Here is a 26,858-nt window from a genome sequence, read left to right as displayed (position 1 = left end):
CTTAGAAATCACATTTCAAGATCAGATTTGAAGCCGTCATTCAATCATTTGGAAACTCCAGACAGAAAAACAAAAATACCATCAAAGAAAAGTAAATCCATTATTTCATTTAAGATCCAAGGAAAAATCTATATTTCTCTGATCTTCAATCTCTTCATGCGAGACAAATTCAGAGTGCATTCCGTCGGCTTCAAAATGACAAATCGAAAAATATTCTATTTATAACTTTAGCTTCAAGATGTTTTATTTGTACACAAGTTGAAATATTTTTATGTTGATTTCCTGACACAAAAGAGACCATCCAAATGGGTACTTGTATGAGATTTTAGTGAAGCAAGGGCCGCACAATAACCAACAGCATCGAGGTGGTCAGTATAGGGAAATCTGTGCAGAACAGACTTTATTGGTTTGGTCATCTTGAAAGAATGCATGAGCGTGTATGGGTTAGATGTATAACAGTTGATGTAACAAAGTCAGTTGGCAAGGGAAGATCATGAAAAACATGGAAGAGCATTAATTTAATTTAAAGGAAAGAAGGATCATCAAAGACCTGGCTAGAGATAGGTTAGTTTGGAAGTCAATTTCTAGAAACTGTCCAATAAACGCCAGCATTTAAACAGAACATGGTTATCTGAGAAATGCTGAAATTGTCATTAGAAAAGAAAGGAGCAGAGTTTACAAAAGGTAATTACACCTACAACATTTAATCTCCCTGTCTTTCATACCAATATGTAGGAGCACCAGCAGAGAACTGCAAACGATCAAAATATATCAATATTTGACAAAATTGTATTCCAACCAATCACCATAGAGATTAGTGGAGCAATCCGCCCCACCACACATGACTTACTCCAGTTTTGATCTATTAATGACATGCCACACTGGAAACTATTGTCAATTGACATGGCTCCACCAACATTTCTCAATTATTTGAGAAAATGCCTCGATTCTTCTTAGTCTTCTAAGCCATCCAATGAAACTTCCTGATATTCCAAATGTAGGCCTTTTTTAAAATTTGGTGGTTTAAAAAGATCTTTATGAATTTTTAAATTTAAATCATTTTCTCAGATGTTGAATTATGTATTTAATATATTTTTATATATCAGCAAGCAATGTGATTTAGACAATTTAGGATAGCATGTTTTACAGTTTTTATTTTTAGAAGTTATCTTGATATTGCTAAATTTATCAGACTATTTTAATTGTGCATGATTTTTTTTTTGCATCATCATCATAACCATGATGATCACACATTGAATTATTACTTTTTCTTTCTAGAAATAAACTATTTACCGAAATCAAAATATGCAATAAAAAAAAAAAAAAAAAAAAAAAAAAAAAAAAACTAACATTCTATTTAAAAATAATTTAATTAGAAAACTATAATGCATTGCAGTTTATTCGTAAACAAAGTCATTTTAATTTTTGTTAGGTGTATCGAAATATGAAAGGAACTTATGACACTATTGGTGTCATGCATGCAGCGAGGTGCATATTGCGGTGACCGGACGGGATAGAGGAAGAGAGGGCAGAAGAGAGGGTCTTGATGTTTGATTGGGACAAAACAGAAATGTCTATGGGATTTTGTCAGAAAGAGAAAAAACAAATAATCATTTTTATCTCATTGTCGTTATATATCTGTTAACATGAAAGGCTGTTTTTAAAACCTCTGTTGAGAGGTATGAAGAGATCCAGAGATCCTTAGCTGATTAAGGCTGACAACTTAGAATATGGGGGGGGGGGTCAAGGGTAAGAGTCGCCGCCAAGCATTGTTCGACCTGGAATGACTAATCACTCCTAATTTGATAAGAACCTCAGTGCAAATGAGGGTTAAAATTTGGTAGAGATAAGCTCTAAGAGGAAGAAAGAAAGGGTGTTTGTAACCACTCTCTGAAGGAGAGGTGGCAAAAAGAGGTTGGATTTAGAAAAAGGAATTCTAAAAAGAGTAGAGTCGTAGCTAGCAAACTGAACAGCTGGGCTGGTCAAGTGCTCCCGATTTGGGAGCCCTCAGGGCCTGATGTTATGTTAACTAGCCTGTGTTAATGGGAAATCTGTGACTTTACTGGTCTGGTCTTACATCGTTTCACTGCTATAGTCAGTCACCTCAATTTAGACAGTAGCTGTTATGAAGTAATGAAATTAATGAATAGTTTGTTATTTGTTATAAACTGGAGTTCTGTTTGTTTGTGGTGAGGACTCTTCATTTTGCAGCAAGCCACAAGGACCAGCAGAGTGATTGATGTACCCGGAGACTACGTACACAGGGTAGGAGACAATTCGATCAAGAGGCAAAGCACCCCACCATGAAAACACAGTGGGTGAAGACGATCAGCAAGCCAACTTGTGACGGGACAATGTACGTTCGAAAGAACATCTGTCATATCGGGTGGAATCTGACGAGGTTAAGGACACCTGGTGTGGTTAATGCAGTATCGGTCTTGTTATACTTAGAAATATTTAAATTAATGAATAGAAAGTTATTTCTAGTTATATTTTTTTTTAAAGCAAATTCTCATCTAATTAAGATTTCGAATCTATTTATACCCAATCATTTTATAAATTGATATTAAAACATTACACTTAGTTTTATAAGAATTTGGTTCAATTAATAATTTAATGAGTAAACGATACCATGGTTAAGTTTGTTTTTTGAACATACTCTAACTGAATTGTGAAATTAAAAAGAAAAAAAAAAAAAAAAAAAAAAAAAATCAAATTCCAGACTCAAAATTAAAATAAAGAACTAAGGTCTTTGACAAGATTATCGGTCAACTTTTTGAACTTGTTTGCAATAAAACTTTTTTTAAAATCGGATATTTTTAAGATAGTATGCATGTTAGATTGAACAAATGAAAAGATCGTTTTGTTCTACTTTGTTGCGGCTCATTTATTTAATGAAAAAAAAAAACCCAAAAAAAAACCCACCAAACTTTTCTATTCATCTTTTATTCCTTCAGAAATATCAAATGTCCTTATACAAACAACTCATAAAAATCGACTCGGATTCAACGGTGTTGGAAAAGATAACATTGTCATCAACTTATGGAGCAATGAAATGAAAGTGCATTTTAAACAGAAGAGACGCTTATAGAAAGAGGCTTTTATGCATTTAAAATGTCTCCATGCAATCTGTAGAAGCCATTTCCAAACTAAAATGTGGAAGACTAATCTCTTTAAAGATGATACATCGAAGTACAAGATACACTTTTGAAAATCTTTTTAATCCCCCTTCATATATATATATATATATATATATATATATATATATATATATATATATATATATATATATACACACACATACATACACACACACACATATATATGAGAGACAGAGATGGAAAAGGAACAAACCAAAATTATATGTACACCTACGTTTCGTCATTATTTCAAGACCTCCTCGAGATGATTAATTTGAAGAAATAAAATACAAGTACAATATTTGAAAATATATTTATCTCTAACGTGAAATGGGTGAACTATTCTTTTTTAAAACAGGTCAGAATTTGAATTTAGATGCAGGTTAACTTTCACCACAGTAAATATCGATTATCAAATTTTAAAAAAGAAATCAATAAATAAAAACAAAAAAAAAATCATTTCATTTAATATACACATACATTTTTAATTCTAACTATATTTTAATAAAAAAAAAATGAAAAAGAAAATAACGGAAACAGCGTCATATCTTTTAGCGTTCGCATTTTTTTTTTTAATGAGGTTGAGGTAGTAGTATTGAGCTCTCAGCTAGGTTTCATAGATTACTCATCCCGGAAAATAAGTGGTCCCATTAATTTAAAAACTACTAAAAAACCATATATGAAATATAAAACAGTAGTAGACATAAAAGTTAATTCCTTAATATGCTGTTGCACGTGATGCTATTACCCTCCCCCGGCGGCAAACCTAGGCAATGCCGAATAACCCTGCTAGTATTAAATATAAAATAGAATTGAACAGAGTTGATGACGATATGAAAAAGCGCTAAGCATTCATGTGAAAACGATGGCATTTTACAAGTTTTCTGGTTTGCACATCAAAATGACACATGAAATGTTTACAAAGGATTTTCATTCACAAGCTGCTCCTCCTGGTTGAAACCCCAGCAAGTCTTTTTTTCTTTTTAAAGAGGAAGGAGAAAAAAATTGAAAAGTGCTGAAATTATTTTATTCATTTGCCAAATACGGACATTTATATAGAGAGAAGAAAAATTGTTAAAGGTTTTTTTATGCAAACTATGCAATCTTCAATATACACACACACACACGTGTGTGTGTGTGTGTGTGTGTGTGTGTGTGTGTGTGTGTGTGTGTGTGTGCGTTATAATCGTACATTTTTCCCCCAATCAAACTGATTAATTGCTTTAGTAGGGGACCCACCGCAGTGCACCGAGAGAAAGCTTTACATGGACCTCCCAAAGTGACTTAATCCACAGTACATTATACTTTACATTGCACTGTAGAGAACCTACTCTTGATTTTATAAAAATTATCTGTAAATAATGGCTTCATTTAAAGTTTAAAATGCAAAAGTAAAGCATCATGGTTCAATTATGCTTCAAACAGTAACATTCATTTCGAAAATATCCCTGTCATATCAAAGTACCAACTGTTGATTTTATATGTCGGGCCTTTCTGCTTGTGCGGTAATAAAACTTCTCAAATGAACTTATGTTTGCTGCATACAGCCAAACATCATAAGTCAACAGGCATTAACTTTAGTTAAAATCACCTGTTTCTTTCAGATTTTTTTTTAGATTACTGATTGTCAATACTTATTGAAGACATACCGATACAAAACCTATACAAGAACACTGCCAGACACACGAAGTACATTTGTGTAGAATTAAAAAAAAAAAAAAAAAAAAAAAAATTGGCCCAGCCGTTTAGGGAGTTCATACGAAACGAACTCTCACTCATACAGACAAAATTCTTTTTAAGCCTCCTCCTTGAGTAGAGCAGTAGAGCAGTAGAGCACTGTCGTAAAATGATTTCACTCACGGCTTGATTAGCGTTATGTGAAGCTGTTTGTAAATAAAAAAGCAGGTCGAGCAATATAAAAGTAGTGGGCAAGTGTCTATATAAATGTGCATTTGAAAAGGTCATTCACGGGCACCAATCTCATGGGCCCGGAATTTAGAACTGCCGACTATCAACTAGATGGTTATATATCACACACACACATATTTCTCCCCCGAGTATAGAAAAAAAAAAAATGTTAGTTTACAATAGCATAGTGAGCTGAATTAAGCATTAAAAAGCTAAGTACAGTTAAGAGAAATCATCGTAATCAGAAAACTACCAAATCTTAATCAGTAACAGATAATGTGTATGGCTTCGAAACACATACATCGATACAATGTATCGACGATACATAAATTAATTTATGCATCGATTTTCAGTGTTTACTTCGACGTCGCTCAACACGCAAGTAGAGCTAGCTAGTAAGTTTTGAAAAAATATATAACTATAAATATTCATCAGATATGTATCTTAATAGCCGCATATTTTCAAAACACACACACACTAGTCTATCTCAAAATAAATTATGAACTAGAAATCAACTGATGTAAACTTTTTAAGCAAGAGCTTAGAAAAATAAACTATTAATACTAACTTATTTATGAGATAAATGACATTTTACATATTTTATATATTGTAATCAGACTTGTATGTTACAGTCAAAATCGTTTCATATTTTAAGTTCTTTCGTCAGCATAACTTCATCCACTTAACACAACATACAAAAATAAATCTGAAATTCTTTTAACAGATATTTTCATGGTTCCATGAAATATCCCAAAAGATTTCACAAATGGGTTTCATTAACCCGTCTTGGGTGTATGATGAATTCAAATAATGATTTTTTTATTTTTTTATTTCTTTCATCATGAGCTAGCTTGGTTACCGAAAGAGCGCGGTTAACAAAATAGAAGAGTTCAAGTGTTTAGTATCTTTCGTTTTAAAAACTACCTTTCTATCACTCCCCTCCATCATGCTCTCCCTTGCTTTCTCCGGTAACTTAAAAAAAAAAAAAGTGACAAGTTAATACACAACATAAATGAAAAACTGTAAATGCCGAACCCCCTCCCACACAAATTCTGTTCCTGGTCACCTCCAAAACAACGAATGCACCTGGCCTAACGGATACAGGGCAAAATCTATTTCTAAGAGACATTTATCTGGAGGTAGAAAGTTCAATCCTCAGTGCGAGCGATACTAAGATTAAAATTGAGTTGTTTGAGATTTCAACCTGATCATGGCTTACAGAACAAAAGCATGCTACCCCGTGCATTAAATAAAGAATTGCGTTCAAACTGCGCAGATTCCAGAGTTCAACAAGATCCATTTGAAGAAAGTCATAGGTTACATCAACCGTAATCCAAATACCACAATGTATCTATATTTTGCCTGTTGCAGTACTAAAAATGAATATCAACTTTGGTGTGTCTTAGTAGTTTTTTACTTTTAGCTGAATGCACGAACTGAACGCCCTTTACACAAGAGATATCTAACTGTCTACTCGTCTCAGAAAAAAAAAATAAAATAAAAATGAAACTAGAAATGGCAGACTCAAGAAACAGGGGTGTAGAATCAAAAGGATTTGTATTTTTGAACCCCCAAAAATCAACAAATACTCTGAATATTAGGAGACTTTAAAATAAGGAATCAGAATTTTTGGAATCCTCAAAATCTTAGTCAGACCTCATATCTTCCAACTCTGCAATATTGCCCAGAAGTAAATTAACCGTACTCTTAATCCCAATGCTCAGTGTTTAACGAGGATATAAAAATATCCATAAATAGAATTGTGTTACATAAAAATGAAGATAAAACGCCATTCTTGAATTAAATGTTTGTGTTTATTATTTGATTAAACGATAAAATAGACACAAACAGTTAATCGCATACACACTCAGAATATTAGGAAGCTTTATTTTTTCTATTGTGAATATAAATCTGACACTTTAATTTCGCATTTAGCATGATAATCGGCTAAACTTTATGAACATACAGATTCTAGAAATTAGTATAGGTTAGACTAATTTGCAGTAAGAAAATAAAATAAAATTTAAAAAAAATGGCTGAAATCTGCTAAATTTTTCATTTCTAGCTAACTTTAGATTATTATAGCAATACATATCAACTCAATCATTTTGAAATGTTATTCAAAGGATGCAATCACAATAGCAAATATCGCTTGCTAAAAAATCATATCGGTATTCATGTTTCATGGAAAAAGAGCATGCTACCCCCCCCCCCCCCGGATTAAATAAAGGGTTCTGTTCAAAGTAGATTTCTGAGACTGACAGATTCTCAAGCTTGACAAGATACACCTTAAGATTGGAAGTAACACTGGCAGAAACGTGAAAGTAACAATCAAGAAGAGACTAGTAGTTCAAAGAATGCAAATAATATGATCGGTTATTCGTCATCTTCAATTTATCTCTATGTAAATAGCAGCCATGAAGATGAAATTCAAGTTGGCAATCGTAAACATGTGGAGAGTCCAAACAAAGCCTATAAAACACATCATGGCAACATCTACATTATTCTTTCAACATTAAAAGATTTCAATACCTGAAAGTTTACATTATTCCCAGTAGAACTGCTGTCCTCCGAGTTGCTATCACTAAGGTTTCAGCTTCCGCACCCTGGAGACATTTTTCTGATCGTATTCAATAACTTTCTAGGCATATTGATCCATGCAGTACTGCTTAATTGACTTGAAACATCTAACGATCCCAGGAAAACCTCACTTGTTTACACTGACATTACATTAATAAATGTACCTCAATAAGTGATGTTAAGGGAACAGGCTGGATAACAACTGAGGAATAAGTATGGTAATGATTGGAGAGAAAAATGTTTGGAAAAACAATCTAGACAAGTTATCCATCTTGTATCTTTTGGGAGGAGATAAAATATCAAATAACGCTTTAGAAAACACTACTGAACACAGAAAAAAAAAAGTGGCCTGAAAATAAATTAAACACTAACAATCTTTGGGAGAAATTTATCAGGTACAGCACACAGGAACAACAAGACACTGCAAGACCAGGATACGCTCCAGAGCCCAGCCTATGGAAACACACAGCAGAAATAATTAGGAAATGGATAAAATGGCATATAGCCAAATAGCCAATGAAAAAATAAGTTTATAAACATTTGATGCATGGTTGACTGAATCTTGGAGGCAATTAGTTCAGTGACATTAGGAAAATTTGAATAAAAAGCTTCACAAGTTGGACAATACTGTCATTTCAAGAGAACTAGTCTAGAACAAATTAGGGTCCTTATTTACTTATCTCCAACGAGATTAAAGTTAGATATAAGGATGCATTTTTATGTGCGGATATCCTGCATCTAAAGGGTGGAGCTAAATAAAAATTGTTCTAGTCAAGGATTTCTCATCCAACTAATAACAGATACTACACTTTTTCAAGCTCGAAGACTATAAAAAAGTCCCCACGAGGAAGATGAGAATCAAAACTTCCTGCCATCACAGAACATTACTGAAAATGTAGCACAATATGTTGTTTAAATGTGTTTTATTTAATTATATATTTTAAATTCTTATTGCATAACTACGAAAATGGAGACATTTTCAACCAGTTTTAGGTCTTTATTAGGATTTTTAAGGTAAAGATTTTTTTTTTTTTTAAATTCGACTACTCGTATTTCAGTCTTTCTCACAGATGTCCATCTATCTATTAATACGATGGCATGTGTTATATTGTGTTATGCTTACATCTTTTTCCTTCAGAGTGACTGTCATTTAATTATAACCTTCCATTTCTTGTAACAAATAATTTTACCAAAAATTCTTCATAAGTTTTGGGTTCGATTATAGCTGAAGGAACTCAAGTTACATATTTTTTTTATTCATAAGTTTTGGTTTAAGCTGATGCACCCAAGTCAAATGGATTTTTTACTTTTGAAATCACAACTTTATAAAATATAAGAATCAATAGAAAATTTACTATAATATATACAAAATCTGCATAAAGTAAAATATATTTTAGCATATTTTCTGACCGAGTTATGGCAGGCATCCCTGCTAGTTTAGATAAATACTTTTGCAGTTTTAACAAAAGAGCTACAATAATATCATGGAGTCTCCATTTATGCTGAACATCCACAGAATGCCAACATCAATATATTACATATGAAAGATTCTGCTGTGGAATTTCCACTGGTCCCACTAGTATTTAGTAATAAGAGGCATCTGAAGAAATCCTGGCTTTTGAACCAAAGTGTAACATTTGTTCTGTCTTTAGTCAGAAGACAAGAAATTCTAATTGAACTACTTTTACTTTTTTTTTTTTTTTTTAAATCTAGAGTGGCGCTTTTTAGAAAGAACTATTTACCCCACATTAAAAAAACAAAACAAAAAAAAAAAAACTAATGTCTAACGTTGTCTTTATGGGAAGTAAATAGGCACATCTGACTAAAAGCTTGTGAGAGAAACGGAAAAACAAATTCCAACAAAGATTAAGGGGGGGGGTAAAAAGGTTTCTATTTTCATGGTTTTGCAATTTGTAAAATACCCAGTTGGTAAAGATATTCTCCCCTAAGTCACCAACTCTAAATATAGTTGGTATTCACAAAAAAATAGATTATAATACTTTAAAAAATAGGGTGGAAGACAACAGAAATTCTGAAAATAAATCACTAGGATGATAGGATGCATTCTAAATTTTAACTTCGACCTTTCTTGAGTTTTTCTTACAAAAATGTTTCATGGTAGATTGAAAAATAAACAAAAACAAACAAAAAAAAACATTTATCTGGAGAGATTTTAAATAGTTATGGTCAAGGCCAACAGTTTTGTTGAATTTTTTTCTTTCTTTTTTTTGTTCTGCAAGAGTCAGTCCAATGATCTTTTAAAATTCAAATAAAATAGGATTTTTTTTCTCCTGATAGCTCCTTACATCGGAATTTAATTAAAAGCATAAAAACATACGTAATGACATGACATGCAGATTCTCCTTGGCATTTTAACACTAAGCAAAGTGAAGTATCTGTTCTACATTTCATCTTTTTTTGTTCTGTCATTGAAAAGAAATCTTTCAGGGCAATTTTTTTTTTTTATTATTTTTGTTCTAATCCAGAGTACTCTTATTCGGAGATTTGGATTTTCCCCACATTAGAAACCGACCTTGTGTCTCAGTCCACCCATGTGGGAGTAAATAAAAACACTTGACAAAGAACGAGGCAATTTGCTGGAAAAAAATCGTTTGAAATTATTGGAAAATCGCTTTGCTTGTGCATAAGTTCTTCCTGAACAAAGAGCAATATCTTTCTTGAATAGACGTATTCACATTGAAAAGAAATTTTCGAACAAAGCGCATATATATCCCTGCTTTGCAACCGATCACTTCCTCTCATTATCAAACAAGATAAAAGAACAGTGTCTGCCTAAGTACATAGACACTGTTTACGTACTTTGAGGTGGTTTTATGCCACATCACAAGATAATGGCCAAAAATCTTAACCAAGAATGATACTAAATTTACTGCCCAAGTAACCAACAGGAGAAAGCTTTCACAATTTTAACAACTAGCTGTTGCTAGCAACCCGGCATTATCCAGGATCCATTACCATCAAATTTGTTTTGTAAATATTTTTGTGTTCTATAAACATGCTTTTAATTAGGTATAATATCTAAAAAAAAGTAAAATAAATACACACCAACTCTTATTAAAGAATAATTGATTGAGTTTATGTGTTAATTACCAGATTAGCAAACTGTCCAACCATCTATTTTTTATAAATTGTAATAAAGTATATTATCATAATGTCAATAATAATACTGCAACAATAACAAATGAAAATTGGCTAATCAGAATCAAAAAAGGATTTATTAGCTTAGGCCCAATTTTTAAAATCCAACTGACATAATTTTATATATTTCCATTCTTGATGAAACTCAAAACATTTTATTAAATCCCTCTCCCATGTATTTATGACTATGAGAACAATAAGAATATATAGAAGTCAGATGGGAAAATATTGATCAGGAGAAAATATTAAATTTGAAATGATGGAATAATCCAAACAGAACTTGAGCATGGCATACTGGTAACCATGGCAACAATTGTTTATTTTATCACTACTAGTTTACACAATAACATAGGTAGATAGTGGCAACAGTATTAACAGAGATGGAGTGCTGGAAATTTTGGTGTAGAAATTCCAAAGTTCAAAAAGATGCAACTGATGAAATTTGGAAGTCACATTATCCAAAACACCGTGAAAGTGATAACTAAGATGAGAACAGTAGTCTGAATGATCTAAATATACAAATCAATCCTCATCTCAAAAAATTCTAAAACCTAATATATTTTACATGTATAATTTTAACCAGAGTTATAAAGATAAGGTGACATTTACTAAAAATATTTCATCAGTTGAGACGATGTGTGGAGGGGGGAGGAGGGGGTAAGGTTAAAGAAGTAAACAGCTTTAAAGGCAAAGAACTGGTTAATCAAGACAAGCTAAATTTAGACAAGATGGTTAACAAGCATTAACAAATAAAGATAGTTAACCAATATTATTTTTAAAAAATAACTATAAAATTCTGAATTAAACTGAAAAACAAAATTTCCAATCTACAGCCTTAGTTTAAATAGAAATTTAAAAATAGAAACATTAAATAAAATAAAAAATAAAACAATTTAATATGTACTCTCCAATCAGAAAAGCAAAAATTTAGCAAAGCAAGGCTCTGACTCAGACTCCTTGTGGGATATTATAAACTGCTCCATCCCCACCCCACAGTTGGGATCACTGGAAAGTATTAGGCAAGAAGTAAATGACAGCACAAGTATAGGATCCATTGTACTACACAGACAAAATGACGTCATAGACAAAGAGGTGATGGTAGCTCAGTGCCCAATGACATGGACTGACAACCTAGATATTCCAAGTTCAAATCAAGTTGGTTCTACAGGAAGACTTTCACTTAGATGTTGGCAACTGTCATGAGTTCCCTCCCGTGAGCACCTGATACTCTTCTTGAAAGAATTCTTCATCGAAAGATATTGGGGAAACGAATGTCAACAAATCATGAATGATGCTCAGCATCAACAACAGTTAACCATTACAAGCCATGGGAGATGAGTAACGATAGAGAATTTGGAAGGAAGTATTTAGCTGAGAGTAACTTGGAAAAAAGCGGATGCATCAGATTTCTAGTAGAAAGTAAATATATTCAGGGGGCACTGACTGTTGAGGAGAGATGTACAAGAAAACCGTGTGATGATTCAGTAGAATGCAGAGAGAAGAGTCCCAACGGATGACAGTGGATGATCACGGCAGGTAGATCAATGAAAGAACGAGTCTCAGATATCCTGGACTTTGAAGATGAGAGGCTTAAAAATAGAAACATTAATGACGGGGTGTCAATGTGTTCAAGTCTTGTGTAGAATATCCATGTATTAATTTTTATAATGACTTGTAAACTAATGCTCCACACTGATTGCATTATACCAGAATCAACACGTCCAGAATAAATGGAGACGAAAAACCATGATACCTGCATTTTTATTTCATTTCATTGGTCGTCATTATAATAAATTTACTTCAACTCCATAAGCTTACTTTCTAGAAGTGAATAAATTTTTATTTATTTATTTTTTTTTTTACACAAAAGATATTTCTCCATAGAAATAAATATTAATCAACAAAATATATAATTACAGACGTACCGGCATTGAACAAATCTGTTTTAAATTAAATTTGCAACTAGCTGTACTTAAGAATAATGAGTGCCTCTTACAATTTTCATCATAAATGTGTGTCATTTTTATAATGGCAAATGGCGGAGGAAATGTCTGAAAGGAATTGAACACGTTTCATAAAGGAATAAAAATGTGGCCACAAGATGGGGCCATTTTTTATCAGCAAAACAATTCAGTTAACAGTTTCATGTTGAACAATGATACTTTGGGCGGGGGGGGGGGAAGCAAAAACTAGAACTTAAGATGCGTCTATTTAAAGCATATGTTTACAAATCAAAATGCTGTTTTAAACGAGACGTCATATGACAGACATACAGATTTTAAATAACTGATATTACTTCTGAGCTAGAGCAGGGTTTTCCAAAGTGGGGTCCATTAAATAAGGCTGAGGGGCTCCGGAAGAGGACCAAATTCTTTATATGGAAAAATTAAATGACTGCAGACATTTAATTATTGATCTTTTTTTACTGAAAAATGATATGATACATGACTAAAAGTGTAAAGAGTTTCTAAATGGTTCATTAAAAAGAAAATTAAAAAATGCATCAATTTTTTAATTATTCAAAAACAAAAAAATGGTTGCAAACATTATCATTAGTTAGTTTTAAAATTTGAAATTAACGTTTTTCATATTTATTTAAGAAATTGTCTCGTTAATACTCCATGAAAAACCTTTGTCTTGCTCAGGGGCTTCATGGTGTCCTGAAGTTTGGGCAACCCTGATCTGGAGCACACAATGCAAGGAGGGTGAAGAGTGTTACTTTTTTCATCTCTAAAACCAAGATTATCTCCTTTTACCACCAACACTCAGACTCTTGTTTTACCACAGTTGAAATGAATGAATCTTTCTTTAAAAGTTTAGTTTGCCTTGATAAACTCCTAGGACTTATTTTTCACTCCAGATCTAAAACGGAAAATTTATATTCGATGTGTCACCAAGTTTGTTGAAAAAAAATGTTGCATCATTCTACAACTCCAGAAAGTACCAGACTCCTAATGCAACCCTCTAGTTATGAGTAAATATGAATTTTTGAATACAACTGCTATGCATAAAGGGTTGTGATGTGGGCTATATTTAGTTTAATTTTAGTTTTAGTTGTGTATGTGTGGATGAATGTAAAAATATTTCAAACAGATGCATCACAAACCGACAGTCTTTTAGAATACTGTAGATGCATCTACAACTTTATTTCAAACTTAAGCACTACAAACTAAAGATAAACACATAAAATATACATGTTCAAAGTTGGATCAACCTGACCCATAGTTTAATGAAATATCAAGACCTATACACATAGGAAATGCAGCATATTAAGTGGGTTACATAGTTGCAATGCATGCGGACGCCAGACTTGCACTGAAAGAAACATTAAGAGAAGAGAGAAAATCGGTTGATCTTGGAAATAGTAATGTCTTCTTGAATACAAAGTTCCATGCTGTGATTATGAACCACTTGAGACTTATAAAAATTAATACCCCTCCAGATACAGGACCCCCTGGGCAGTAAGTTTATTTTTTTTTATGTTCATAGATAAACTGGCTCATGGTTTTCAAGTGGCTGGATGGTCTATGATAAATGATATTAATGTCTACATTCCAGCAAGATAGACAGAGGGAGTCAGTTGGATTTCTGCTGTTCTTAAGAGACAGCTGGCCCTTTAAGTTCTAAGTTTGTTAGGTTAGATTTCTGTTTTGATTCGACTGAGTTCCATTTGAAAATCTGCCATTCAGTGCAGAAACGTCATTGTGAAACCTCGAAAAATAAAACTTATTTAAAACTGGAATTGTGCCTTTTTTTAGGGGAATTCCTTCTGTTGCAGCACTGAGACCTAACGATTGACACTGCGATCAAGAAGTGGACGATCATGGTCTGCGCAGTGAACGCACATAGATGCACATTTAGACTTACCCCAGAACCAATACACCAATTATTTATTTAAAAAAGAATAAGTATAATTGAATAACTGATCAACAAAAATAAAATATTTCAAAAATGTGAGGACACGTTAAAAAAAAAAAAAAATATGGGATTGGAGAAAAATCAAATATATTTCTTTTTTTTTTTTTTTATATATATAAAGTACACAGAATTGAATACACAAACATACAACATATGGTGTAGCAAGGGGTGGATGGGTGTGGGGTTATAACCTACAAATAGGTATGAATAACTAGCTTGTTCATATTTAGAGCAGTCTATCAACCACTTGTCAATCCACCATGCCTGCCCTGCTGAAATGCAAGATACAAAAATCATTAACCGTAAGAACAATAAAACCATATTCAATACGAGTGTTTTATGATGTGAATATTGTTTTGGACGGATGGATGGAGCTCATACAAAAATGCTTGGACACATCTAAAAATATGTGTTTATAACATTTTTACAAATCGTACCCGTCAACCCATTATTGACTTATGCTAGTTGAGAGCTTTGACATAAATCAACACGGCTATCTCACTCTTTAACAATGCATTTTATTTAACTCTTCTCCAGATGGTTAGATACAAGGTCAAGTGTACTTTTAAAAAGCCAGATCGTGAGGACAAGTTCACTTTGGTCTTTAAAAAAAAAAATCCTGAACAACTGTCACCATTCCCTGGTAAAGGGATGATACAGGCAATTAACCCCATTTTAAGAGAGAAAGCAAAGTCTGGAAAGGTAGATTTCCTAGGATGAAACAAAACCAGACCTCTATCTGACAGGAAGAAAGTCATTATCGAATCGATTCCTACCCGTTATGTGTAAGTAACAATTTATGCCCAGATCCAATAATCGTTTGCAATTTTCCAAGAGTTCAGGCTCCTCATTCACCAGAGACAAACCATTAATCCTTGTCCTCAAGAGTATGTTTTGAAAAAATACATGGTTATTAAGTTCACAGTTCTGCATTTCATTCTCATGAGGACTATTCAGGCTATTGCATGAAATTCATGTTGCTTCATGTTTTTATATATCCCTGAAGTACCGAGTTTACTAGTCAGTCAATCAGATTCTTATTTATTCACACGGCCATTTATTTATTGTAGCCAATGAGCGCACACACACACACCTGCTTGTTTGTTTTTGTTTTTTGTTTTTTTGGCGAGGATTTCCTCTTTTCTTTGTGGTCAAAAATGACCTAGTTTTAATTTGGATGTGTTTTTTTTTTTATTAAAGTAATTTTATTTATTTATTAATCATTATTACAATTATCGTTTTTATGGTAAATTCTGTGTAGCTTGATTGCCATATATATTTTCAAAACTTACTTCCTAGCTCTACTTGCTTATCAAGCACTGTTAAGTAAATACTGAAAATATTTACATAAAATTTTATGTAGATACATACAATAATATATATATATATATATATATATATATATATCTTTTTTTATGACCAAGTGTTACAATTGTCGACCAAAGGAAGAGTCTATCAGACATGTATACACAATGTGACGTGAAACCTGACCAGCAAGTGGAATACATCCACTGCATGAAGGACATTATGGATTTGTAATGTGAGTCTTGAAGACCATATATCCTTATCGGAAGATAAAATCTGAATGGCATAGGGAGATGTATGCAGAACAGGAAACTTTGATGGTATGATTACATTAAAAGAATGGGTGAGATTTCTTGGGGTTAGATGTAGAACAGTTAAACTAGCAAACCAAGTTCACAGGAGAAAGTCAAGAAAAACGAAGAAAATGATAAAAATGAACTTAGGAGAAAGAGGGATGGATAAATAAAGGATTGGCCAGAGATAGATTAGTTTAAAAGTCATTTTTTTTTTTTAAACGTCTAACGCATATGAGTATGAAAGTAAACATTGAATTGAATATTATGAACAGCTGTTGCATGCTGGTCCTTTTTTTTTTTTACATCAAATTTTTGTGAAGTTCAATTGAATGGTATTCGTTAGCAATTGAATAAAATTTGTAAAAAACAAAAACTTGAAAACTTATGAGTTGTGTTTAAAGGCTATGATAATGCAGTCTTGTAGAAAGGCACTGTTGGATACAAGACAAAGTAAAAAGAATAATATTGAACGATTTGAATAATCTTTACTTTGTGTGTGTTCGTTTCCTATGAATTCCAAAACAGCTGGGCTGTTTTTTTTTTTTTTTTTTGTTTTTTTTAATTTCACACAAATGTACTTTATTTATCAGTGTTCTTGGATGCTTTTTTTTTATTATTGGAATGCCTCCAATAAGTATTAAAAATCGATCAGCAAAAAATTATGATGAAAGAAGTTTGATTTTGACCAAAGTTATCGCCTAACATCCCAATTACATTTTAGAAGTTTTCACAACACAAGCAGAAAGGCCCAGCATATAAAATGAACAATAGGTTCTTTTAAAACAGGTGTGTTCGAAATAAATGTTTATTTAGAGCACAATGGAAGCATGATACTTGACTTTTGCATTTTAAACTAATTCAAGCTATTATATAAAAAGAGTTTCATAAAAGCAAATAGTATGTTTTCTACAGTGCAATGTAGATTACAATGTATTGTGAATTTATTCAGTGCAGAAAGACATGTGAAGCTTTCTTCCGGTAAACTGTGATGGGTTCCCAACTATAGCAGGTAATTAACTGATAGAAAAATGTGCAATTTCACAGATTTTAATGACAAGAAAAGTATGGGAGAGTGAAACATTTGTTTATCCTCATTCAACCCCAGACAACATCGGGTCTCGCTGCTAGTTTTCAATTATAAAGTATTGATTTACTAACAACGTATATTATGTTCCTTAAATTGTGAAAGTATACCTCATCTTTGGGGAAAATTTTTTTTTGAAATATGTACAATCACTCGATGGTGATGCTTTTATGCCCAGAGCCAAAAGTATGACGGCAATATCATAGGCTCACAGAGACTCTAAAATTGTGAAATGCAAGTCAGAATTTATATTTGTTATTAAATGATTTTTATATTTTACTAGCAATAATTATATTATGTATTTCACTTAGATGTAATTATTTATTTAATTTATTATACACATATTATAAGGCATTTTCTTTTTCATTTTACAACAGGTAATTGTTACAAAACACAAAAATGCAAAAACCACTTCAATATAAATTTATTCATTTATGCTTATTGTAGTAGACAAAAGCAGTCATTTTGGAGATTTAATATTTTATACACTTCTTTCCAAAGGCCAGCAAAGTTATCTCCCACACTGAAAGAGGATGAGAAAAATGCAATCAATCCTGAATAGAAAGAAAAGCTCAATCAAGCGATATCTAGTTCATAGTTCAAAAAGATTAGTGTTATTTAGTTTTGGGCAAAGAAGAGAAGCCATTGTTATGGAATTTCTAAGATGTCTGCTGAAAGAAGATAACCGTGTCCAAACAAACAACTAAAAGATATATCAACAGTTATCAAGTTGAAAGCTGAATCATGCCTAAATAAGGGAACTATTTCGGCATCTAATATATCAAGTCATTGCACCATTGGTCAAGGAATCTACAGTGCAATTTGAAGGCTATGACAATGCAGTCTTATAGAAAAAGATTAGGTAAGAGAGAAGGTAAAAATAATGAAAATATTGAAAGATTTCAATAATCTATATAATACTAAAACTCTGTCGTTGTTTGTTTGCTTGCGCAATATCCTCCTCCTACTACTATGCCTCCTCTTCTTGCTACTACTATTACTTCTCTTTACAACTACTATGCCTCTTCCTCCTCTTACTAGACCTCTTCCTTATCCTACTATTACTACTACTGGTTGACATGTATTTTCCCTACTACTACTCTAAACCGAATGACTCATAGAAATCTATCTATATTCTTTTTTAATTTTAATATACTTTCATAGAAATGTTTCTGTTATGTCACAAAAAACTATTTTCTTTACGTCACAAGTGTTACACTCATACATGAATTCCATAGCTAATATAACATACTGACCCAACGGGTCACGGGTAGTCTAGTTTTCAATTATAAATTATTTACCAACATAATGTGTCTAACCAGAATGGTATGTTCTGGTAATTTTTTTTAGATATATCTTATCCACAGAAAGAAAAAAATATATATACAATCGCTTAGTAAATAAATACTTTATAATAGAAATATGTACAACTACTTGGTGGAGGTGCGTTTATGCAGAAAGCCAAAAGCAATAATGTGGATTCGCAGAGGCTCTTAAATCATGTGGCTTGACATTAATGTTTGTTATCATAAATTACTGTTATATTTACCAGTAATAATTACATTATCTGTTTCACTTATTTTAATTATATTATAGAAATTAGAAAACCAAATAACGATGTGTGCGTTTTAACCAAAAAATAAATTATCTTTTTATCTTGAAGAATAAAAAAGCTTTTAACTTGTAAAAAAAAAAAGTGTTCCTCAGGTTCTGACATTTTTTTTTTTTTGTAAATCATCTTTCACATGGAAATATAAAATATGTATGCAAGGTCATCGAGTGGTATGCGTTGAATGATTGCATTTTTTGTGACCCATTCTTTGATGGTTTTTAGTTGGTATAAATAGCTCCTAAGGTCGACTTAAAGTGTTCTTGTATGCATATGTAAATATGTTTATATGTTAAAGTCGGTTCATTTTTAACTATTTCTTATCTGTTTGATAATAGCTCAAATCGGAGCACTAAATGTTAAGGGTTTTGATCCTAGATGATGGCACTGAAGTTTTTTTGTTTTTTTTTACTTTTGAAATCAATATATATTGGCTCTATAATATGAAATCTGCATAAATAAAATCATATCTAAGCATATTTTACAACCAGGCAACGATGGGCACACTGCTAATGCTTCATAAAATTCTGGGATTTTTAGAAATTAGGATAATAACAGCTTGTGATCGATTGATTAATCTTTTTTTTTTAAAGCACAAACTCTTTTCAGGTTATTTAATGCCGAATCCAGTAATTTGGGAAAAAGTTTTATGCTTCAAGTTCCTTATTTATTCAAATATATATTCCTGATGTTTACTTTGTTTATTTTGCAGAGGAAAATTAGTTTTATTTTTGACTTTGCATAAAACGATTGAGTTTTGAAAAGGGGAAGGCAAAAAAAAAACAAAAAACAAACAAAAACATAAATGTTTGGTACATTTTAGGTCAAGAAACCAGTATCTTCAGATAGCCTGATCTGGTAGTACCAAGCATATTAATTTACAATATATATAAGACTGAATATAAAAATTGCTTTTCTATTCTCATGGAAAACTAGAGAATCTTCTGTTACACAGTGCGATGTGGAAGTTTTCAAAAATTAAAAACAAGCAATGCAGCAATTCTTTGTTGGCCAATATTTCAGGTTTTCATTGTTTTAAACATTTAAGCTGAGTCAGATCTTAGCGATACAACCTTGGAAGCATTGTACACTAATAATAGCTAACAATGCACCAGTAATTAAGAACTGAAACTCAAAAAGCCATTTCAAAAGTTTTGACAAAATTGGATGATTATTCAATCAAAGGTTTGGTTGTTTGGTTTTACGACATACCAAGCTTTTTGGAATCTTTAATGTCAAATCCAATTGTTTTGAGAAAAGTTTTTTTTATATTTAAACTTCTTAATATTTAAAAAAAAATAACTGGAGAGGCACTCTAGAATAAGGGTTAAGTGTTAGATAGATGGTGAGACAACATGATCAGTTATGGTGGAACTTGAGTAGGGATAGATTTAAAAGGACAGCTCAACAGGAACTAATTCATGTTAGATTTGAAGATGAATATTTTAGTTAGCCGGGAAGCAGTCACGCAGTATTGTTTTCCTCAAATGGACAGTTCTAGGAAAAATTGCTTACAGAATTTTAGTTTAGTTTTAGGCACAGATAGAGGATGAGGAAGTAAGGAAGTAGATGGTTGTTGAAGCTGGACGAGTATTTGCTGTGAATGTTTTACAGAGAGGGACCATAGATTAGAGCTCAGTCGAGCACCTACCATAAAAGTAATGATAGAGCAAAGATAGACATGCAATGTCTCTTCTGTGAGAAAGAGGAAGTAGGGAGGAAAAAAATCCTTGCCCACTAGATTTCTAAGAGGATTTTGTATCCTGCCAAGGCAGGAAAGGATCTGAGAAGAATCAGCCCAGATGTGGCAAGAATATTCCATCTTAGAATGCATTTGACTTGTGTACAAGTAGATAATTGCTTCGGGAGCAAGATTTTTTTTCTGGAGGGATACAACAATCCCATCATTTTTCCAGTAATTTTGACAATGGATCTGATGTAGGTATTCCATTCCAGGTTAGGGGTGAAGGTCAGTCCCAGAAGTTTGTGGAAGCAGGGTGCTTCCTCAAGACAAGGCATTCATTTTAACTGGAATCGTGGGAATATGAGCGTTGGCGGTGAAAAGATAGAAGTTGGTTTTGAATTAAAAGTAACTAGCGATTTCTTTTATCTCAGTTTACCGCACACTCCAGGTCGGAAGAGAGAGAGAATCAGAAAAATCCTGATCTTTGTCGGCCTTTGAAGTGTTGCCATAAATGTCAAGAATGATTGTAGAATATAATCCAGAAGATCAATGAAAATTTAATAGATTTCATTTTGTATATTTTTGTAGGCAGCAATTGGTGGATTCTACTTAACCCTGAGAAGTTTTAAAGTTTATCGACACAACATTGAAAAATTCAACAGCTGTTATACTACCAACGCCCACCCACCCCCCCAAAAAAATCAGAAGATAGGTATAAGAAATGGGGTTAGTAGAAAGACAATGTGGAGATAGTTGTTCAACAAGACACACAAAGGCAGTTGAAATAGGATTGTTAATTAAGGTGTGGCAGTAACCGAGACAAAAAATCAGAAGTCAATATATTTACAGTCAGTTTTAGCACTGGCAGCAAATTTTACAACAGTTTATGACAGTTAGCGACAGTTTACAGACAGTCTTGAATTTGCAACAGTTGAGAAGAGTTGTCAGTTTGAGACAGGTTGTGGCTTGGACCAGATCAGTAAACTTCAGGAGGCCAAGATGAGCTGATGTTAACAGATAACAAAGAGGTTCGAACAGACTACGATGTGGACATTAGTGCTTAGAGGATCATATCCCACAATGGTGTCACACACGCACCCAGAGTTTAACTGATAACTACGGAATATGCCAGAATTTGTGTTTTGAGTTGTCTTTTTTTTTTTTGAGCCACTGCTTGAAATTGTTATTGAGTGAGAGGGAGCACGTAGTTACATGCAGTTGTATTTCGAGAAGGTATGAATATATAAAGGATCATTTCATTAAGTATAATTTAATCAAACTACTTAAAAAAACAAAAAAACAAAAGAAGGTGAATTTAAAATAAAGTTAATTGCATTAAAATTGGGTAATTATTGTCTAGGTTGGATTAAGATGGCAAAAAGAGAAACTAGATATTTTGATTAAATAAAGTCTGATGCCATAAAAGAAAAGGTTAATTTCTGATTCACTTGGTTTTGATGAAGTGAAAGAAAAAAAAACAATAAAAACATTTAACTTTAAGAGTTGAAAATTAGCTAAAAAAAACTGAGTGACCTTGGCACCAACCAATGGTTGCACCACTAATTATTGGTTGACCATTTTTTTTTCTTCATTTTAGTACTGTCATTCCAGACAGATTTAAATGCAGTGGATTTCAGTACAATTGGACAAAATTGTTTGTTTCGGTTTAAAACTGCTTTCATTGTTCACTTTGATCAGCATTTAAAACGAACGTCTCTGAAATTATTCCCAATGCAAAATCAAAAAGTTAACAATTGTAATTCTAGGAGTTGATTCATTCTCTAATGAGATTAGTTTGTTTTCTTTTTGTTTTTTTTTTAATTCACAGGTGATTGTCTGAAGTTGATTTGTATTTATTTATTTTAAACACATTTCAAAGTCTGATCAGATTTTTTCTTTTTTTGTCTACTCTCAACATGAACAGTGTTGTGGGTTTGGTGTCTTGGAACCAGAGCCAGTAAATCATTTTAAGAATCTTAAATTTAACAAATTGCTACTAAAATTGCTTTAGGAGTCAAGAAAATTTGACGTAACAAAATATAAATAAAATATAGAAAAGCTGGATGACGAAATCCTTGAGGTAGTTTACAAGTTTTATTAAGTGGGTGATACCATTTGAACACAGGGTGGAGTTGGTATAAATATGATTGCAAGAGTTTAGGGTGAATAAAGTTCAGGGAACTTCTGCCATTACTAACCGGCAGAGAGTTACCACTGCTGGCAAAGGGAAGAGTCAATCAGACAGGTGTATAGTGTGATATAGAAAAGCGAAAACTAGCCAATAAGGGTTGAGGCATGTTGCACAAAGATAACTTATATGAGAAGTATACAAAAGATGTGTAATACAAGTCTTGAAAACAAGCTTATATCTGTTGACCTTAGAGTAAGATTAAATCTAAAGTATATGGAGAGATGTGTGCAGAGCAGGAGACTTTGGTGGTAAGGTCATGCTGAAAGAATGGATGGGAGTTCTTGGTTTAGTAAATGTAGAACAGTTGAGATAGCAGGTCTAGTTCACATGGAAAGACCAACAGGGCTCTATGGACAAATTTATCTTTAGTTGACCTTTCATAACTAAATATTTTCGTTTACTAGTCAAATAGAAAAGTTACTAGCCAAACCCACATGATTTTTAGAATATGACATCTTTGTTCTGTGACAAGTATGTACATCATAAACATTTTTCTGTATTTTTTTAATAAGTATGTAATTCTAAATATATAACAAATTTTATCTTGATACTTGAAGGTGTAAACATTCTAATTTCTTCAGGCGTTTTTTTAAACACTCTTCGTTAAAAACAATAGTATATTGTTCTATTAAACTTTTTTTTTAAAATAATTTAACTTTGTTCATTTTATTAAAAAAAAAAAAAAAAAATTGAAAAGATATTTTTCACTCAGTAGCGAGCTTTGGGAGATTGTCAGTGAAAGAAATGCAATCGCCAAAAGATAAGCGTTTCATTATTTCTAGTCGCCACTTTGAAAAATCACTCGCAAATCTGACCGTTTCACTCGCAATGTAGAGCCCTGATCAAGGAAGGCATGGAAGGAAGTGATAAGGATGGACTTGAAAAGAATAAATTAAGATCTGGCCAGAAGTAGGTTAGTTTGAAAGTCGATTCTTACAAACCGTCCAACACATGCCAGCATGTAAAATGGAAATTAAATCAATTATGTTTAGTTATGAAAATTCTTAAAAAAAAAAAAAAAAAAAAAAAAAAAATTTTAACAATGTATGTAGTTTTCTTAGCATAAATATTACTACCATCGTTTGATTCTGGATCTGAGCCAAGAAATACAAAACCATTATTGCTGACCAAGTTGCTGTCAACTTTAACATTTATAAATAATGTAAAACTCATTTTGGATATTAATAAATTTTTTAATGATTTTCCCAATGTTAACAAGTGTTTATATATTAGTGCGTCTATTCTTCAAAATAAGATCCCATTTCTAGATATCAGTTTCAATCTCTAGTCAGATCATTTTTTTATCATTTCTTTTAAAATAGATTTGTTTTTTTATGTGTCCATGGATCTTTATAAAGAGGCTTTATTGGTCAAATCAAACCATAAATTATGAATAATACTGAAGTTTGGGTTATCTTTACGATTACCATTTTCCACTTCACTTCCTGTTGTCTCCTTATGTTAAGAATATTTTTCTAAATAATATATATATATAGATAAAAGGCAAAATGTGTGTGCATATGTATGTTCGCTTTTTGTGTAGGTCTGCAAAAGGCTTTTTTTCAAGGCCTGCTCGGTCGGCTCGCTCCTTAAAACTTTTTATATCATGTCTAAATGATAATATCTACAACTTAACGGGGGTAGCCTGTCTATTTAATTTGCGCAACTTTTACCAGTTCGCCGCGTCTTCAAAAAGCGAGGGAAACAGTAACTGGCTTGCAGCGCAAAACTAGGTCAAACATCACACCACTTCCTCGCACATGTATATTTCACTTCATAATCCTTAACTGAACACGCTTATCAGTTCCTCTCCCCTCATGGCCGAGATGGTTAGGTGGCTGGCTTTTTCCCTTTCGTTTCCACCTTCACATCAAGATTTCGGGGTTCAATCCTACCTTCCTACTAAAACTTTTTTTTTCTTTTACACCTCCAAACACCCAACCAACGTTTTTTATTTTTTTTAACACACACACTTCCAAACACCCGGGCAATGCCGGGTACCCCCAGCTAGTCTATAATATAAATCTCAACTTTCTGTTTAAATGTATTCATGTATGCCTGCCTAAAACTTTCGACAAAGGCGGTGGATTTTCACGAGATCGGTATCATTTTGAAGCTCAGCCCTTTGGATGACAAATATCGAAAAATTTGCTAAAAACATTAATTCCTTCACCCTCAACTGGGCACTTTTCTACGGATGGGGGGGGGTTAGTTTTTTTTTTTTTTTGCTGATATTTTCAAAAGTCATCCCCTCTTTTCTGATTGACTAGCCTTAATTTAAACCTTCACTACTTCCGGTTTGGTGATGAATGCAACGGCAAAGACGTCACTTTATTTTCACATTCTTTTCCTCCATGGTACGGGTTTGAGCCTGCCTACTACCACTTTTTTGTGCTCAATACACCTCTAAAAACCTGGGCAACGCCGGGCACCCAGGCTAGCTATTATATAAAAAGTCTTTAACTTAGCATGTAGGAGTGTTTCCTTTACCTTCAGTACTTTCACCTAACAATTTTACAAAGATACCATAAAAAAACAAATATGAAGGAGCAACCGGAAGTATGTGGAAACAGTAATTGTAAAGATAACCAAAGTTTGAAATAGCATTTTCATCACTCAAATCAACAGATTGAATAGATGCATCCACCTATTTCTTTAGAGAGTTTTATTCTTTATAGACCGAGCCTCAATCTGGGTATCATTTTGAGAGAAATTAGCGATTTTTTCAGAGTTCGTTTGATGCAATATTTACAAAAGCTAGTGAAGATACATTTTAAAAGTATCTATTATACGAGCAAATTGGCAACTGACAAGCTTAAAAACTTCCTCTTTCTGTGTCTATGAAATTGCCAGCATTCTAAGAGACTATTGCCTATTTTATTGGCATCAAATTTATTCACAAAGGTAGACTGGCAGATCATCAGGAGTAGATAACATTGATCAACCTTTCACACGAACCTATCAATAACAAAGAAAAAACAAAGATTAACAATTTTCTGTAATGTTACACACGTTTACATACACGTTAACACGTAGACGCCCGGGACCCAACCTGTCGTAGCAGAGTATGTCGCAAGGAACAGAAGACAAGTAATAACTCATATTTTCCTGTGGAACAACAACATTTATTTCTGGGTACTTTCCCGAATAAAACGTGATCATGCTCCTTCTCTTTGACCCTTCTAACATCGTCGGCCTGTGCACACACTTTTTATAATCGTTTTCTTTTTCCTTACTGTGATGTTACTTTGCACATGACTCGGCATTTACATACAGCTGCCATATACAAATCTGCGCTCTGTTACATTTCTATTAGTTGATGCATCGTGCTCACGTTCAAATTGCACATTTTTTCATCAATCCGTCAGCTCAGGTTTCATATAGAATTTCTGTCGCTAAATACAAATTTAACGTACATTTTATGAATGGATCCATTCTCATTTGTCTTAATAAATCTCTAATCAAAAACACAGGCAATGGTTGTTACTTATCTGGGCAGGAATGCAAAAATTGGTTGCAAACGGGAATTACCATGAAAGATAAAGTGTGCTCGTCTTTGTGAAAATAGGTCATTCATTTAAAAAAAAGTTTTTCTTTCAAATGCTTTGCTCGTTTAAACTGCGATGTCAAAATTGTTTGTGTGTCCAAGCATCTCTTAAAGAGGCTCTGTCTGTCAAGATACTTCCATGGAAGGTGCTCTACTGAGCTCCAATCTCAAGTTCTTCCTTGTAAGACATCCACATTAAGAACTCATCACAACTGCAAAGAACTTTTTCTTTCCTCCTTAATGTGCCCAGCATCAAACGGAATTGTCACAAACAGTTTCTTTATAAGAAGTTAACCTGCATTACCATGGGACAACTTCTCTGCATGCTACAACATGGTCATCTTTAAACCCAATATCAATACCTTTCATAAACTATATAAGTCTCCAAATTTTGTCAATTTCATTCATCATTTTCAAGTCTCTCATAGTATTCTTCA

General features: G+C 32.8%; 1 protein-coding gene across 7 annotated transcripts in view; it reads right to left on the bottom strand.

Moving 5' to 3' along the window:
* The window catches only part of LOC145259805 (LIM and SH3 domain protein F42H10.3-like), a 398,993-nt gene that overhangs the window by 161,201 nt on the left and 210,934 nt on the right, over positions 1-26,858 (bottom strand). The gene's annotated exons all lie outside the window — the stretch shown is intronic.

Source organism: Euprymna scolopes, chromosome 35 (assembly GCF_053919585.1).
Source record: "Euprymna scolopes isolate OS-2025 chromosome 35, ASM5391958v1, whole genome shotgun sequence".
Classification (NCBI taxonomy): domain Eukaryota; kingdom Metazoa; phylum Mollusca; class Cephalopoda; order Sepiida; family Sepiolidae; genus Euprymna; species Euprymna scolopes.
This window is presented reverse-complemented; position numbering and strand designations above follow the sequence as displayed.